The 12,739-nt window shown below is 39.3% G+C and overlaps 1 long non-coding RNA gene across 1 annotated transcript in view; it reads right to left on the bottom strand.

Moving 5' to 3' along the window:
• Positions 1 to 11,610, bottom strand: part of LOC105610560 (uncharacterized) — an 80,801-nt gene extending 69,191 nt beyond the window's left edge. The window contains exon 1 of the long non-coding RNA XR_001434923.4: positions 11,345 to 11,610. This is a non-coding gene — a long non-coding RNA (uncharacterized LOC105610560). The remainder of the gene's footprint in view (positions 1 to 11,344) is intronic.
• Between the last annotated feature and the right edge of the window lie 1,129 nt (positions 11,611 to 12,739).

Here is a 12,739-nt window from a genome sequence, read left to right as displayed (position 1 = left end):
AAGTTTTATAAACTCTTTGTCAATATACACAAAACCACTTGGGATTTTGATCTGGATTGTACTGAGTCTATAGATCAAGCTCAGAAGAGCTGACATATTGACAGTAGAGTCCCCCTATGCATGTATATTTCCCTATCCACTTACTTTTAAGTCTTTAAGAATCTTAGATGAAAGCGGGTTTCTTACAGATGACATATAGTTGGGTCTTGCTTTTTGATTCACTCTGATGATTCCTATGTTTTAATTGGTGCATTTACACATCTGATATTCCAAGTGATTACTGGTATGCTTGGATTAATAGCTATCATATTTGTTATCCTCACTCTTGGCTTCCCTGGTGGATTAGCTGGTAAAGAATTAGCCTGCAATGCAGAAGACCCAGGTTTGATCCCTGGGTTGGGAAGATCCCCTGGAGAAGGGAATGCAACCCACTCCAGTATTCTTGCCTGAAAAATCCCATGGACAGAGGAGCCTGGTGGGCTACAGTCCATGGGGTTACAGAACAGTCGGACGTGATTGAGCAACTAACACTTTCACCTGGTTCTTACTTTTGTATTCCACTCTTTTTCTGTCTTTTACAGTTTAATTGAGCATTTTATACATATCTCTTCTATCTTCTCGTTTCCTCCCCCATTACCTTCTGACAAAAACCCATTCTACTTCCAAGGCCAATGCCAAAGCCACACACCAGGAAGGCACCATTTCTCCTCACCCTGAACTTCCTATGTATATTGTTTTACTACTCCCATGCTTCTGGTCCTACTGAGTTTTCGTACAGCTTCTTATTATATACCACATTCCCTACCAGACTGAAGGTTCTTTGAAAACAGGACTGTGAGTTTTTTCATCTTTGTATACTCTTTGGAACCTAGCTCAAAGCCAAGTTCAGAGACAATAAATACTTATTCAATAAAACTGAAGTACTAAATAGTGTGATACACATACAAGTCCTATAGAAGCGCAAAATGGAGAGAGCAATGGGGTTTGAAGTAGTCAGGGAAGGCTGGATGGGGCAGGAAAAGGATCCTGGTGGAAGAAGGAACAGCTCCAACAAAGTCATGGGAGCATGAGGGGCATTCAAGTAACCTGTCCTTCTTACAGCGAGGAGAATGGATAGTCAGGGAAAGTACTCTTTATTGATTGTGGCCATTCTCAAGTGTTCAGGAAACCCTCTGTAAGATGGGTTCTGTCTCATAGATAGGTTCTGTGAAATATTATATATAGAGTGGATAAACAACAAGGTTCTACTTTTTAACAGGAAACTATATTCAATATCCTATGGTAAATCATAATGGACAAGTATGAAAATGTATAACTGAATCACTTTGCTGGACAGCAGAAATTAACATAGTATTATAAATCAACTATACATGAACTTTTAAACATTTTTTAAATAAATTAAAAAATAGAAAAGATGGGTTCTGGCTATATTTTTACTTCAACCCAACTATATATGAGGCAATAAACGATGATGTATGGAATAAGATGTTCTTCCCCAAAGACCTTGTTTTCTTTAGAGTCTACCTTCAATACAAGTCAAGTGATAATCTATGCCAAACTTGAAATATCATATATCTGTTCATTCTTTTATTTAATAAATATTGATTAAGCAACAGTTATGGCCAGAACTGGGCTAAGTGCTGCAGATACAGCACTGGATAAAATGCAATCACTTTTCATAAGGCTAACAACCTAACAGGAAAGATTAGCTCTCAGTAAGTTGGCAATTGTCCATTTCAATACACTCTTTCTGTGAGTAATCTTAGGCTCATGGTATTTTGCAGAAGTTGAACAACTGTATTCACCTGAAGCTGAACACACCTCCCAAAAGGCCTGAGCTTGATGTAGTTAAGTATGGGAGACACAGAGAGGTTCTCATCATATGAATTTACAATAGTACAGAATGAACTGAACCTATCGTTATGATAATATTTCAGTGAGAGGAAACAGACTCATGCAGTAAAAAGTAGAGAACTTTTTAAAAAAGCATAATTAAAATCTTCAGCTAGATTCAAGAAAAGAGAGCCATAAAACTATAACAGGCTACTATTTTTTTTTAAAGTATTCAGAGTTCCTAGAAATTGAAACAAGAACCAAAATAGAAAGTAATCCAAATAGAAGTAATGAATATCAGAAATGACATGACTAAAGTTCCATATATAAAGCTAGAAGCTTGAGTTGAGGATTTTTTTTTTTGCAAAATGCAAAGCAAAAATAAAGGGATAAAAAGTTTAAAGAAAAATTAAGAGTCTCAGATAATAGTTTGAGCGACCCAAAATCTATCTAATAAGAGTCCTAAATAGAGATAACAGAAAAGATGGAGGGAAACAAATAATAAAGAGAATATTTTCCTGAAGTGAAGAAAGATTTAAGTGGTTAGATAGAAAGGACATGCTAAATATTTTCTAGAAATATGGGAAGAACTCATAGTATAAATAACTTCTGGAGAAATTTGTGACATTTGACAATAGAATGAGAACACTTAAAGCTTCTAGTACATACAAGTGAGTTTGGGGCAAGATTACTTACTAAAGAATGGTAATTAAACTGGCATTGGACTTCTTATACGTAACATGGGATGTTTGACAACAATGGGGAAAACATCTTATAAATACTAAGGGAAAATGACTATTAAACTAAAGTGCTATATACTAATCAATTAAATAACTCAAGTAGGCTGAATAATGCCCCCATCCTCAATATCCACATCCTAATCCCTGGAACCTATGGGTTTCCTTATATGGCAAAAATAAAAATTAAAAACAAAACAAAACCTTTGTTGATGTGATTAAAGATCTTGGCACAAGGAGATTATCCTGGATGATACAGGTGGGCTCTAAATGCAGTTATATGTATCCTTATAAGAGGGAAGCAGAGGGAGATTTGAGCCTCTTTGACCAAGGAGGCAGAATAGGGAGACGTTTCATGAGCCAAAAAATCAGCAGCCACAGGAAGCTGGGACAGGCAAAGGAAAGATTCCCCTCTAGAGCCTCTGGAGGGAGTGCTACCCCACTGAGACAGTGACTTCAGCCCAGACTGCAGACTTCAGGCCTCCATAACTGTGAGGAAATCAATTTCTGTTGCTTTAAGCCACAGAGTTTGTGAAAACTTGTTGGAGCAGCCCTAAGAGACAGCCGCAAGATACAGTGAGTGTACCTAAGAAGTACCCTGGAAATTTCAGCAGTGCAGACCAGTGAGCACCTTGTCTAAGACAGCTCAGAGGTGCCAGAAAGACTAAAACAGTGTTTCAAAGTCAAGCAAGGACATAAACACCCCCAGATTCAAAGCAACTTAAAGCAAGTTCAATATCATCAACTTATATTAATAACCAGAAAAACGGGATAGATATAGATTTTAACCAACAGTAATTTCTTTTTTAATTGGGAATATCCTATTTAAAACAACCTTCTCCACCCCCATATTTTAAAGCCATGTGATATCCACTCTAGCATCTAGGTCAGAATTATTCCAAAAAATCCTTTTTGCAGAGCTCTTCACTGTTTTAGCTTTTGTGTTTAGTGAAGAAGTGTAGTAGTCACATGTCACAAAAGAAGTGCAGATCATAAATGTATTTCCAGTCTATTCAATTACCCTCCCTCCTGATACATTTAGAATTTTCCTTTCTTTATATAAGTCCAATATATTAGTAGCCTCTACCTTGCTCTTTAAGGCACACACCTAGATAGAACACACAATAAATGCTCCTTTAGAAAAAGGCATCATGGCTTACATAGTTATTGATTTACCACAGGTGACACCACTGTATAATTCTGGCAATCAACTAACTCATCATTCCGTAGCACTTCAGTGTACTTGTAGCAGACTATTCCCCATCTTTACCAAATATCTCTCTACTTTGGTGAATTAATAGTGTTAGGGGAGCCAGAAAACAAGCAGTAAGTTTTAAGGGAAGGTTAAGCATGTTTCCACCACTGTACTATGTACTACAGTATATATAAAAATAGTTAAAAAAAAAAAAGGTTACTGCCCAGAGGAAATTTAGCAGCTGCTTGGAGAGAAAAAAACTCCATACAACTATGAGAAAAATATGTTAAAGGATGTCTGATGGAACTTCCCTAGTGGTTCGGTGCTTAGGAATTCACCTTCTAACGCAGGTCAGAGAACCAAGTTCCCACATGCCATGGAACAACTAAAGCCCGGGCACTAAAACTACACTGGAGCCCACGCACCACAGCTAGAAAGTTCACGCAGCGCAATGAAAGATCCTGCGTGAAGCAACCGGGATCCTGCACCCAAGACTCGACACAGCCACGTAAATAAATAAATATTTTAAATAAAGAATGTCTGGTGAAATGCTAAAACCACTCTGGTGCTTCATTTTACTTCATAGATAAATATAGCTAGAATACAAGGACTAAATCCAACCTCTTTCTGGATATGGAAGCTCCTTAACTGATTTTATTAGTTTTCCAGCTTGATGCCAATTTATGAATTTGTATAATGAAAAATATGCCTGACATATATACTGACTAGGACATGACTAAGGCACTCCCATTGGTTTGTGTGCCCTATACCCTACTTGGAGACAGGGCTACTTGGAAAGTCAAGCTGTAATAGGAAGGATGCTAGGGAAGTAGAAACTCAGTGGCAGAAGAATTATGCAGATGATGTATAAAAGTTTAATGGTATCAACCATGACAGTGCTTCTAGACAACTCTCTATGGATGGCTCACAGGGTGTTACACAATCAAAGAAATTCACCTCTTAAGAAGCTGGACCCACCACCCCAGACTGAGTAGGTACATCTAAATCAGTAAAGCTTTGTCCTCTCAAACTCAGCTTGCCATAGATGAGCATTCTAGGTAATGCAGGTGCTCTCAGGAGCTGACCTAGGGATCAAGCAACTCAGATAAAGTAATCTTAAAACACAGACCCTAAGGACGCATGCTGTTTATAACAATAACAGTCAGAAACTATTTTTATTCTAGAAGTCTTTCCAAACCAGGTCTAAGTTACCTTCCCACCTGCTTGTTCGCAGGACAGTTTAGTCAATTTATTGACTATCTGGCTTGTTCACACCTGTGAGACATGGAAACTCACCAGTGGTTTACAAGAACATCAGTTTTAAATAACACATTCATCACAGACTAGAAAGGAGTGATCAACATTCCTTCAACTGCAATGCATTATACAAGGGTCAGCAAGTGAGAGTCACGGTTGGCAACATAACTGGTGGCCTCAGGTAGCAAATCCATCCTTCCAGCTGTTCTGATCCATATGGATTCAATGAACCACAGAGAGGGAATGCAGCCTCTTCTTATTGGGAGTATCTGCTGTAACTCTTCCATCCAAAATCTATCATAAAAGAACTGTAAGGTAAGCTGACAACCATTTATCTAAACTTCATCTGGTAGCCAACTGCTGATTAAGAGGAAAACATGTATATTAATGAGCAGACAGATGTGGCGAAGGAAATTAAGGTGCCCTTATTTTGAAGAAACCAAAGATTTTAAATGCAGGAAAAAATTTAAATAATTTAATCATTAAGTTAAAGCCAGATGGAAAGTCACTCATGCTATTTTTCCTGCTAAGCAAATTCCAGGGTTATCCCCAATAGTCCTGACTCTAAATTTGTTACAACATATAACTATTATGATAATATCCCACAACCTTTCAGTTATCAAAACTCAAGATTCTCTCTTCAGTTTCTAGGGCCTGAATGTGAATTTCACAATTGTATACTTAGTGCCTTTTCTTTTTGAATCCCAGTTTAACTTTGTCCCAGATCAGCAACTTCCCTGGTGGCTCAGACGGTAAAGTGTCTGCCTACAATGTGGGAGACACAAGCTCAATCTCTGGGTCGGGAAGATCTCCTGGAGAAGGAAATGGCAACTCACTCCAGTATTCTTGCCTGGAAAATCCCATGGACAGAGGAGCCTGGTGGGCTACAGTCCATGGGGTTGCAAAGACTCGGACACAACTAAGCGACTTCACTCACTCACTCACTCACTCACTCACTCACTCACTCAGAGTTCCCACTAATATTTGACTTAAAGTTTATATAAAAATTTAAGGAACTTCTACAGGGGTCCAGTGGCTAAGACTCCACACTCCCAATGCTGGGCACCTGGGTTCCATCCCTGGGCAGGGAACAAGATCCAATGTGCTACAACTAAGAGTTTGCATGCCACAACTAAAGATCCCTTGTAAGGCAAATAAGTAAATTTTTTAAAAAAAAACCATATTTTTTAATTTAAAATATAAGATTATGGAAAACCTGGAATGTTCCCTTAACATCTCTTTTATTTTCTTTACCTGTAAAATGGGATCACAACAATTGTACACCCCTGACACAGAGATTTTTAATCAGGAATGATTTCCACATCCCAGGGGACATGTGGCAATATCAGGAGATGTTTTTAGTTGTCACAACTTGAGAGAAAGGAGTGCTAATGGTTTCTAGTGGATAGAGGCAGGGATGTTAAGAATTTTATGAAGTACAAGACAACCCCCACAGCAAAGAACAGTCCAGCCCAAAATGTCATAAAGCTGAGGGTAAGACATTCTGCTTTAGTGTCATGGAGTTATCACAGAGCTCAAAGCAGATGCTCAGTGAAAGATGTTATAAACGATGGGAAAAATCAGTCGGTTCAGTTGCTCACTTGTGTCGCACTCTTTGCAACCCCATGGACTGCAGCACGCCAGGCTTTCCTGTCCATTTGTCCAGCTCCCAGAGCCTGCTCAAACTCTTGTCCACTGAGCTGGTGATGCCATCCAACCATCTCATTCTTTGTCGTCCCCTTCTCCTCCTACCTTCAATCTTTCCCAGCATCAAGGTCTTTTCAAATGAGTCAGTCTGTTGCATCAGGTGGCCAAAGTATTGGAGTTTCAGCTTCAACATCAGTCCTTCCAATGAACATTCAGGACTGATCTCCTTTAGGATGGATGGGTTTGATCTCCTTGCAGTCCAAGGGACTCTCAAGAGTCTTCTCCAACACCACAGTTCAAAAGCATCAATTCTTCAGCACACAGCTTCCTTTATAGTCCAACTCTTACATCCATAAGTGATGACTGGAAAAACCATAGCTTTGACTAGATAGACGTTTGTTGGCAAAGTAATGTCTCTGCTTTTTAATATGCTGTCTAGGTTGGTAATAACTTTTTTTCCTAGAAGCAAGTATCTTTTAATTTCATGGCTGCAGTCACCATCTGCAGTGATTTTGGAGCTCTGAAAAATAAAGTCTGTCACTGTTTCCTTTGTTTCCCTATCTATTTGCCATGAAGTGATGGGACTAGATGCCACCATCTTTGCTTTTTGAATGCTGAGTTTTAAGCCAGCTTTTTCACTCTCCTCTTTCAACTTCATCAAGAGGCTCTTTAGTTCTTCTTCACTTTCTGCCATAAGGGTGGTGTCATCTGCATATCTGAGGTTATTGATATTTCTCCCAGCAATCTTGATTCCAGCTTGTGCTTCATCCAGCCCAGCATTTCACATGATGTCCTCTACATATAAGTTAAACAAGCAGGGTGACAATATACAGCCTTGATGTACTCCTTTCCCAATTTGGAACAAGTCTGTTGTTCCATGTCCAGTTGTAACTGTTGCTTCCTGACCTGCACATAGATTTCTGAAAAGGCAGGTAAGGTGGTCTAGTATTCCCATCTGTTTAAGAATTTTCCACAGCTTCTTGTCATGTACACAGTCAAAGGCTTTGGTGTAATCAATAAAGCAGAAGTAGATGTTTTTATGGTATTCTCTTGCTTTTTCAATGATCCAACAGATGTCGGCAATTTAATCTCTGGTTCCTCTGCCTTTTCTAAATCCTTTTCTTGAACTTTTGGAAGTTCATAGTTCATGCACTGTTGAAGCCTGTCTTGGAGAATTTTGAGCATTACTTTGCTAGCATATGAAATGAGCACAATTGTGTGGTAGTTTGAACATTCTTTGGCATTGCCTTTCTTTGGGATTGGAATGAAAACAGACTTGGACTACTGTGGTACTGAATAGCTTGCCTTGGAAACGAACAGAGATCACTATGTCGTTTCTGAGATTGCACCCAAATACTGCATTTCAGACTCCTTTGTTGACTATGAGGGCTACTCCATTTCTTTTAAGGAAAGATTGGTATATTTTTCTTTTTCTCCTTTGCCTTTAACTTATCTTCTTTTCTCAGATATTTGTAAGGCCTCCTCAGATAACCATTTTGCCTTTTTGCATTCTTTCTCTCAGGGGTGGTCTTGATCACTGCCTCCTGTACAATGTCATGAACCTCTGTCCATAGTTCTTCAGGCACTCTGTCAGATCTAATCTCTTGAATCTATTTGTCACTTCCACTGTGTAATCGTAAGGGATTTGATACAGGTCATACCTGAATGGTCTAGTAGTTTCCCCTACTTTCTTTAATTGAAGTCTGAATTTGGCAATAAGGAGTTCATGATCCAAGCACAGTCAGCTAACAGTCTTGTTTTTGCTGACTGTATAGAGCTTCTCCATCTTTGGCTGCAAAGAATATAATCAGTCTATTTTGGTATTGACCATCTGGTGTTGTCCATGTATAGAGTTGTCTCTTGTGTTGTTGGAGGAGGGTGTTTGCTATGACCCGTGTGTTCACTTGGCAAAACTCTGTTAATCTTTGCCCTGCTTCATTTTGTACTCCAAGGTGAAACTTGCCTGTTACTCCAGGTATCTCTTGACTTCCTACTTTTGCATTCCAGTCCCCTATGATGAAAAAGACATCTTTTTGGGTGTTAGTTTTAGAAGGTTTGAACTTCCCTAGTGGTTCAGACAGTAAAGCGTCTGCTTACAATGTGGGAGACCCAGGTTTGATCCCTGGGTTGGGAAGATCCCTTGGAGAAGGAAATGGCAACCCACTCCAGTATTCTTGCCTGGAAAATTCCATGGATGGAGGAGTCTGGTTGGCTACTGTCCATGGGGTTGCAAAAAATCGGACACGACTGAGCGACTTCACTCACTTCACTTTAGAAGGTTTTGTAGGTCTTCATAGAACCATTCAGCTTCAGCTTCTTCAGCATTACTGGTTGGGGCATAGACTTGGATTACTGTGGTATTGAATAGCTTGCCTTGGAAACAAACAGAGATCATTGTGTCGTTTCTGAGATGGCATCCAAATACTGCATTTCGGACTCTTTTGTTGACTATGAGGGCTACTCCATTTCTTTTAAGGGATTCTTCCCCACAGTAGTAGATATAATGGTCATCTGAATTAAATACGCCCATTTCAGTCCATTTTAGTTCACTAATTCCTAAAATGTCGATGTTCATTCACTCTTGCCATCTCCTGTTTGACCACTTCTTATTTACCTTGATTCAAGGACCTAACATTCCAGTTTCCTATGCAATATTGTTCTTCACAGCATCGGACCTCACTTCCATCTCTAGTCACATCCACACTGGGTTTTGTTTTCGCTTTGGCTCTGTCTCTTTAATCTTTCTGGAGTGATTTCTTTTCTTTTTTTTTAAAAATTTTTATTTTTACTTTATTTTACTTTACAATACTGTATTGGTTTTGCCATACATTGACATGAATCCGCCACGAGTGTGCGTGAGTTCCCAAACATGAACCCCCCTCCCACCTCCCACCCCATATCATCTCTCTAGATCATCCCCATGCACCAGCCCCAAGCATCCTGTATCCTGCATTGAACATAGACTGGCGATTTGTTTCTTACCTGATAGTATACATGTTTCAATGCCATTCTCCCAAATCATCTCACCCTCTCCCTCTCCCTCAGAGTCCAAAAGTCTGCTCTACACATCTGTGTCTTTTTTGCTGTCTCGCATACAGGGTCATCATTACCATCTCCAGTCTTCTCCAGTAGCCTGTTGGGCACCTACCAACCTGGGGAGTTCATCTTTCAGTATCATATCTTTTTGACTTTTCATACTGTTCATGGGGTTCTCAAGGCAAGAATACTGAAAGGAAAATGTCAATAATGCTGAAGGTAAGACATTCTGCTTTAGTGTCACGGAGTTATAGAGATCAAAGCAGATGCTCAGTAAAAGATGTTATAAATGATGATAATAATAATATAAATTAATTTTATCTTGTCCTTATTTTACAACACAATTTAAATTCTCACTTATGAATCATAAAATAACTGTGAGGGACCAAAGGAAAAATTCATTGAAAAGTATAAGCCTAGAATTGTGGTGATGCAGAGGCTGCCCTAATCACATCACTAAAGTCTTGGACATTGGCCTGCGTCATCAAGGTCACATTGCTCTCTCCACCCTCAACCTGGGTGGATTTCTCTCTGGCTCTTGATATGATCTGGGAGGCGGGTGGATGTGCTCTGAGGCAAGGTCAACTGGACTGGATTCATCTCTACTGGGCTGGGCAAGCAGAGTATAAAACATAGGCTAGCTGCTCAATCTTGAGTTGTCAGTGTCTCCAGAAAGGGGTCTCTTAGGATGAAAAGGTGTTGTGAAGTTACTCTGGGGTAGAAGTTAACTAGAAAGAGTACTTAGCATAGAGGGACATGTAAATGGGAGATAGAAGGCACAAAACTGGCATTATCCCTAAAGCAACTCCCCTTGGGAGAGGATCACATCATGGCCTTTTTGTTCTCAGACTCTTTCCTCACCCTTCCCTGCTAAGCTTTGGAGTCATGGGGGTGATGCGAGTATGGGCAGCCTAGGCTCCCAGGTCAGCTGGTGTTCTGCAGGGTTTTCCACTAAGGAATGAGAGGCCCCAAAGAAGTGAGAAGCAAGAGTATTTCTCCCTTCTCTGCCTCGGGTGCCTCCCCAACAATGGTTGCTCTGCCCTCTTAAAGTCAGTATCTTTTGTGGTTTCTGGTTCCATCAGGCATTCCCAGACCCTGAGCTGAGACATTACCACTTCCTCCTTTCATCCCTCCAGTCTAGGTGTGTGGATTCCTGCTGCTGCTAACTTTTCGGTTACCTTCCCCATCCCCCTTTTAAGCTTCTTCTGGCACCTGTGAAAAAGGTTCCTGCAGTAAATTCCCTCTGATTTAAATAGAGTGCTTCCTCTTTCCTGGTTGGACTTTAAATGATATTTTCAGGGTAGACTGTTGGGCACAATAGTGTGACTCCTGGAGCTCATGTGATTACACAGGTATAACAAGGGCATGGCAACAACAGGAGGCAGAGGAAGCTGACGTTTACCTGCCCAACAAATACTTGTTCAGCACCCACAATGTGTCGGAAATTGTGCTGGGTATAGGAATTGGGTGTGAACAAAAACATATACCACTTCCAATCCCCAAAGAATAATAATATGAGTAACTAAAAAATTATTACATAATAGTGAGTTGTTCTAATTATTATTTTGTTTAATTGAAGAATTCTGGCAACTGAAAACAGCACACGTTCTCCCATCAAAATAAGAGTTGAGGGACTTACCTGGTGGTCCAGTGGGTAAGATTCCATGCTCCCAATGCAGGGGGGCCCAGATTTGATCCCTGGTCAGGGAATTAGATCCCACGTGCTGAAACTAAGAAGCTCACATGCTTCAGTGAAGGTCCAGCACAGCTAAATAAATTAAAAAAAAAAAAGTGTTGAGCTGAAGAAGCTTAAACCTAATAACATATTGGAGAAAGAAGTTATAACTCTACAGGTTTATCATTTCTAATACGAATATCATTAAGCTGCTTTTCCAAACCCCTAAAATATAGCCAACCCAGCTACTTTCTGTTCCTTATAGTGATGCTTGGGGAGCAATGTATTTTTTTAAAAGATTCATTTCCAGTTTGAAGTCATATATCAGAGCTAAGAAAAATTAGCACACCTTGGATGAGAGGTATCCTGGATGATCAAGTGATCTTTTTAGCCAACCAGTTACATAGGAATATTTATGTAGAGAAAGAGAATGCAGTTTTAAGGCTGGTCTAATGATTCAAGACATGAAATACATTCATTCTGGGAGCTGTTTGAAGGATACAGTGAAACATAAATATAACTAAAAAACTAAATTGTTGAGCCAACTGAAGAGACTCAAAATGAAAGTCCACTCATATACATTTGCATGACCCCCCTTGAAATCAACAGGCATCATGTGAATATCTAAGCACATTATATTTACATATTTTGCCCATTTCTGATTTGGAGTAATTTTTTTCTCCAAGAAGAATAGAATAGAATTCTGTAGATTAGTTACTATTTTTATCTGTTTGTTTCAATCTATTTACTAAATCCACAGTGGTCCCATTAAGGTTTAATTGCTTCTTCAAAAGGGATATTGAGGCACTCATAAAGTGAACTGTTCCCATATTGTCTTATAAACCAATGGCTGATTAAGAAATCCCCTCTTTTAGTTCTACACAATGCTACCCTTTCTGAAGATGCAAGAAAAATCAAACTTCCTCTGTGTAATAACACCTTCGGGCTTAATCAGTACAAAACCTCTTCATTAAGACTTCTTTTCTAGATATATACACAACATATAATTCTTAGGAAAAGGAAAATAAAACCTTTGGTGTGGTACAGGTTTTGTTAAGAATGCAACTTCTTTAAACAGCAATAGTTAACATCAGGAGATGGTTAGCAGTTGAATAATTACATTAAATATATTCACCTCAGTGAAGACTGTAAACAAAGAGATATTAAGTAATTTTTTTCACAAGTACCCCTGCTGTGATACCAGCTGATCAGGTTTAATAACAACCAGCATTTCTACTAATTTTGCAAGAAAGATATGCTGGGGATAATTTCCTCTTCTAGAGTGAGTGTAAATAATCTATTTTGCAGTGAGTTTACAATGACACCATGTAGCATAACCACCAGCAATCAACTCAGAAA

The sequence above is a fragment of the Ovis aries genome, chromosome 7, assembly GCF_016772045.2.
Source record: "Ovis aries strain OAR_USU_Benz2616 breed Rambouillet chromosome 7, ARS-UI_Ramb_v3.0, whole genome shotgun sequence".
Taxonomy (NCBI): Eukaryota; Metazoa; Chordata; class Mammalia; order Artiodactyla; family Bovidae; genus Ovis; species Ovis aries.
The sequence above is the reverse complement of the archived record's forward strand: the minus strand, read 5'-3'. Positions and strand labels throughout refer to the sequence as shown.